We start from the raw sequence: 5,440 nt of genomic DNA, 5'->3' as shown, positions 1-5,440 counted from the left end.
GTCAATCAAACCTAGACCAAAAAATTCAAAACCCAAGTATACTAAAACTCACCAAAACTTAGACTATTATCAAGTAAAGTATAACTATAAAAGAAATAGACATAAACCTAAAACTAAAAATTAATTTAAAAGGCCAATAATTTAGGGGGAGACTCCAAAATAGCTGGCACCTCTAAAACTAACTTATCCGGAAGGGTAACCCAAACTAAACTACCCGGCAGGGTACTTAGGACCAATTAGAAAGGGGACTCAAGTTTAACTTGAAAAATGGTACTGGTGAAGTTTTGGATGATAGTACGTTAGGGAAGCTTAGTCTATGCATGTCTAGGAAGATATGGCTTCGACCTGGTGCATTTGGCTAAGTGGAACTGACCGAAGCTACCCTTTATGGATCCTAATCAGTTAGACCAAGGTTTTGTACTAAGTCCAGTGGATAGGACTATTTGGAAAACCTTGAAGGCATGGTTACTCTAATGATGTCCAAGTGACTCACCATAGCCCAGAAGTTTATCCAGAGAATGTCTATCAGTTGAACCCAAAGCTAAACCTGAATCTTGTCACGCCCCAGGTAGTCCCTGTCCGAAGAAATTTCGGCAGCATCTCCCCTGTACGGCGGACAATATGAATCTCAGTATACATATATCTATACCTCGGCCACACTCGGCCGGAACAACACAGTACAAATAAGAAACAAACCACGCAGTTTATATCAATATTCCACACAGCTCAACATATACTCAATCCACGCAGTTTAATAAGGTAGAACGATATAAAACCAACAAAGATATACGTGCACATCATACTCCACTACAACAAAGAAAACAAATCCACGAAGTAGTGTGAAAATCTGCAGCGGAAAACAAAAGCAGCAAACCCAAAGGTTCGACATAAAGTCCACAATACAAACCCACAATACCAGTATATAAGACGCAAAAGCAGAATAAATCCGACAAAGAAAATCCTCGCGCTAATGGGGCTAGCGATGGAATATCACTAATTGTTGAAAAAATGGTTCAGGTGTCAAAGAAAATGAGTAAAATGCAAAGAATATATATCCACCAAGACACCAACCACAAAGGCCTACTACTACAGAATTATCGCTCTCTAGCCATACAACCTACGGTATAGTCTCCTAACGGAATAACAGATATGCATAGCTGAAATGTAGTAACCAGAATAGGCATAAAGTACAGCCTATAGCAAGAATAATAAGAAAATGCATAATCGAATTAAATCAGATTACTCACTGCGAGGCTTAACCGATCGTAAACATACATGTATAAAGATAGTCGAGCAAAGCATATAACTCAGATGATGTCAATCATACGATCACCAAAATGCATCAATCATAATTAATGCAATCTGTCGACATGGTCACCCCGACGCCAGTAGCATCTCACACATGGTGAGACCGCTGGGTAGGGCTGACACACACTCGTCAGCCACTACAAGAGTGACCAGTGGACGGGATGCACCGAGTACACCTATCCTCCAACCTCACTATGAGGGAGCGCCACGCCTCATCTCCCAGACACAATGTCGGGAGGAACCCGGTGTGCTACCACGCCTATCACACTACCCATGGGAGCCTCCAATGAGCACCACTACAACCTCACACCACATGTGTTGTGCCACTACCACGAATGGTCACGCGTGGTGTGCAGTCGATGTTTACCGACGAGCTCAACAATAATGGAGTCATCAATCGCCCAACATGCAATCATGCGATATATGTCATACCGAACAAATCCTCCATATGTGTAGATGCCAAACAGATAGACACATATATAACCATGATATAAACAGCATAAATCCAAAGACATCACATATAACAATGATGTAAGTATCATGAATCCAAGAGCATGTATCACACATGTAAAGCAACTAATCTAGTAGAGTAGAGCACTATAGATATGCATCTCTATGAACCTATTTACACATGGCAAGAGATAAAATATACAATCCTGAAGTAAAGCAACTAGCAGATGAAGCATGTGATAGGTATCAACTAGCTAAGACCAAGGGGGAGAATAATCTACTATCTACCACTAGTAAATATATATAAGCTACACATATCATAAGACATTATCAAAAGATAAGTCAGAGGGTACCCGCCTCCAATAGAAGGTACAGTCAATCCAAATCCGAAGTCGAGACGCCCGTCTCGAATCAGCGTCCTGTGTCAAACACGTATAAATATTTTATTTAGCTAAATCCAAATGAATAGCTAAATAAAATCCCTAAAACTAAATTAGGGTAAAACCCTAATCACACAACCTCAATCTACATAATTAAATCTAATGGTTAATTAGGGTTAGTTACCTAATCCCTAATCACCAATTAGATTAGAAATCCAATCTTAGATTAAATCCAATAGTTGACTAGGGTTAATTGTCTTAACCCTAATCATTCCATTAATTTAATCTAAGCAATTAAATCTAATCACAATCAACATAACCCTAATTCATCCACAACAGGCATAACCATCTAAAATAACCAAACTACATGATGATCTACAACTAAGATCAATTATCCTATTCCTTACCTCAAATCTAAGGTGATCACCAGTAGATCACAATCAAAGGTGTTGCTGTCGGTTAGGGAAAGCTGCTGGATACACCTCAAAGATCACAACTCCAGCATCACAGCAACAGAACCTCACTGGATTGGATTCAATCGGATCAAGAATCAACAATTCAACACATCAATCCTAATTCAACAACATGTATCAATTACTCCTCAACATACCTCAATTGAGCTGTTGGAAAACAAAGTGATCTGCTGGACCAGACAGGATCCTCAATTAGCAACCGCTGTTGATTGTTGAAACCAAAGGAGCTACTGGTTTAGGTGCTGCCGGAACCACAATTCCAGATCCACAGGACACTCAACCTCACTGGAAATCAATTGGATCACAGTGGAATCAAGCAGGAAGACTACTGATCAAGCATCAACACCTGAAGTCTCTGCCCTACAGCCCAAGCACCACTCACTGGTCTCAACCTCTTCAACCGAATTCCCCACTCAGCCGCAAGAAGAGGAGGACCAATCTGATCGGGAGAAAAATCCAGCACAAGACGAGTCAATACCGAAATAAGAACCCTAATCTAGCTAGAATCCATGAATCAACACAAATCTAACGAAGCCTTACCTCTCTAGATCACCTCCCGATGGCATCACTGTCTGATTCGGCTAGAGAAGACGCAGATCGCTCCATGAATAACTAGAGGAAGATGGACGAGGGAGTCGGTAGGTTGGGAGATGACACGAACCTTGTTCCTCACCGTGCCCTAGCCACCAAGGGTCGTCGTTCGGCCGCAAGAACCACTGGAGCAGAGACCCCTCGGCCGAAGGCAGCCTGGTTTCCTCGGCACCGTCAAGATCCGGCGACGAGCTCCTCAGGATCGGCGGCGAAGGCGAGAGAAATCGAGAGAGATCGGGCGAGAGGAAGAAGAGAGGATTCGGCTCAAGGAGGAACCGAGAGAGGGAGTCGGGGAAGAAGAGGAAATTGCAGTGAAGAGGAGGGTCGGGTTCGGCGTTTGGGAGAAATAAAAAGAAAATGAAAATGTTTTATAAATAAAACATTTCCTCCATTAAACGGTATCCCCAAACAAGCTTTATCCGCGCTCGAAATTAATCCCCTCAAAACTCATCGTACGAGCTCCGAAAAATTACCAGAAAACTTCTAAAAATTCCGGAAAAATTCTATAAGGCTATTTATCAAATAACCCTATTAATTAAATTTTCCGAGATCTCACATCCTCCCCTACTAATAAAAATTTGGTCCCCAAATTTCGCTATAACCAACAGCCCACGGTATAATATAACCAAACAGTATAAATGCTGAAAGAAACTCTAACCCACATACCTCAAGTAAAGAGATGAGGGTATCGGGCTCGAATCGTATCCTCCAGCTCCCAAGTAGCCTCCTCGTCAGAATGATGCTGCCATCCGACTTTAACCAGTCGGATAGTCTTGTTCCGCAGCTGACGCTCTCTATGGTCCAGAATCCGCACCGGAACCTCCTCGTAAGTAACATCAGGCTGAATAGGAACAGATATATCTGACAGAACATGTGCCGGATCGGATACGTATCTTCTCAGCATAGATACATAGAATACATCGTGAATGCCAGCTAGAGATGGTGGTAGCGCCAGACGGTAAGCTACTGCTCCAATCCTCTCCAAGATCTGGAATGGTCCAATATATCGGGGAGCTAGCTTACCTCGGAGACCAAATCTCTTCACCCCTTTCGTGGGTGAAACTCTAAGAAATACGTGATCACCAAATGGAGAACCTGGGGTCTCCGCTCGATCAAGATAACTCTTCCGACGGCCCGGGCCTCGACATCCTCCGTCTCGATAGTGCGAACCACTGCATCCCGCCGAGCTCTCGAGGTCCTACTAATCGAGCCTCCCAACCTCTTCCCGAGGATGGGGTACGACAAGGCCTACCATACAACGCCTCAAACGGTGCCATCCGGATAGCCGAATGATAGTTGTTAAACAAACTCCACTAATGGCGGTGGTCCTCCCAATCGCCTCCAAGTCCATGACACAAGACCTCAGCAAGTCTTCCAATGTCTGAATAGTCCGCTCGATCGCCCATCCGTCTGCGGATGGAATGCCGCCCAAGGCCTGCTGCAGACTCTGCCAGAATCGGGACGTGAACCGTGGGTCTCTATCCGATATGATGCTCAAAGGAACACCATGTAATCTAATAATCTCACGACAATATAACTCGCTAATCGAATCAGTCTTCCGGATCGCTAAAAGTGTCGGATTTGGTTAATCGATCAACGATTACCCAAATCGCATCACGGCCTCGTCAGTCCTAGGCAAACCAACCACGAAGTCCATAGTAATGTGCTCCCACTCCACTCGGGAATAGGGATCCTCTCAAGTAATCCAGCAGGTCTCTGGTCTTCACCTACTGACACACAAGACATCTAGCTACAAAATCTGCGATGTCTTTCTTCATTCCACCAATAGAACGCCTCAAATCACGATACATACGGGTCCCACCGGTGGATAGCGAATCTAGAACGATGAGCCTCCAAGTAACTCCTCCATGACGGGTGAGACCGAGGTACATAATCGCCTCGAAATAAACAACCCTCATCGCCTCGTAAACTCGATCTGTCCGGAAGCTATCCGTCGCTAATGAATCAGAATGCCGATCTCCTGGCCTCTCGAATCCTCATCCCGATCGACGACCGAGCAACCATGGTAACAAGAATACCGCTCCGTCCCCTCGCCTCCTCAAGGCCCAACTCGCGAATCCTCGAATCAAGTCCGCGATCAGAACTCGATGACAAGCTAAAGTCCTCCGGACTTCGCCAGTATCAACCACATTAGCTTTACCCGGATGGTAGCTAATAGTACAATCATAATCCTTCAGGAACTCCATCCATCTCCTCTGTCGGAGATTGAGCTCCTTC

General features: G+C 44.3%; 1 long non-coding RNA gene across 1 annotated transcript; it reads right to left on the bottom strand.

The window, feature by feature from the left end:
• Positions 1-2,115: 2,115 nt before the first annotated feature.
• LOC121999948 lies at positions 2,116-3,325 on the bottom strand. Its single transcript, XR_006116854.1, has 4 exons — positions 3,152-3,325; positions 2,749-3,050; positions 2,546-2,661; positions 2,116-2,177 (listed from the first exon to the last, which is right to left on the bottom strand). It is a non-coding gene; the product is annotated as an uncharacterized LOC121999948 (long non-coding RNA).
• Between the last annotated feature and the right edge of the window lie 2,115 nt (positions 3,326-5,440).

This window comes from Zingiber officinale, chromosome 7A (assembly GCF_018446385.1).
Source record: "Zingiber officinale cultivar Zhangliang chromosome 7A, Zo_v1.1, whole genome shotgun sequence".
NCBI classification, from domain to species: domain Eukaryota; kingdom Viridiplantae; phylum Streptophyta; class Magnoliopsida; order Zingiberales; family Zingiberaceae; genus Zingiber; species Zingiber officinale.
Note: the sequence above shows the minus strand (reverse complement) of the source record. Positions and strands in the feature narration are given on the sequence as shown.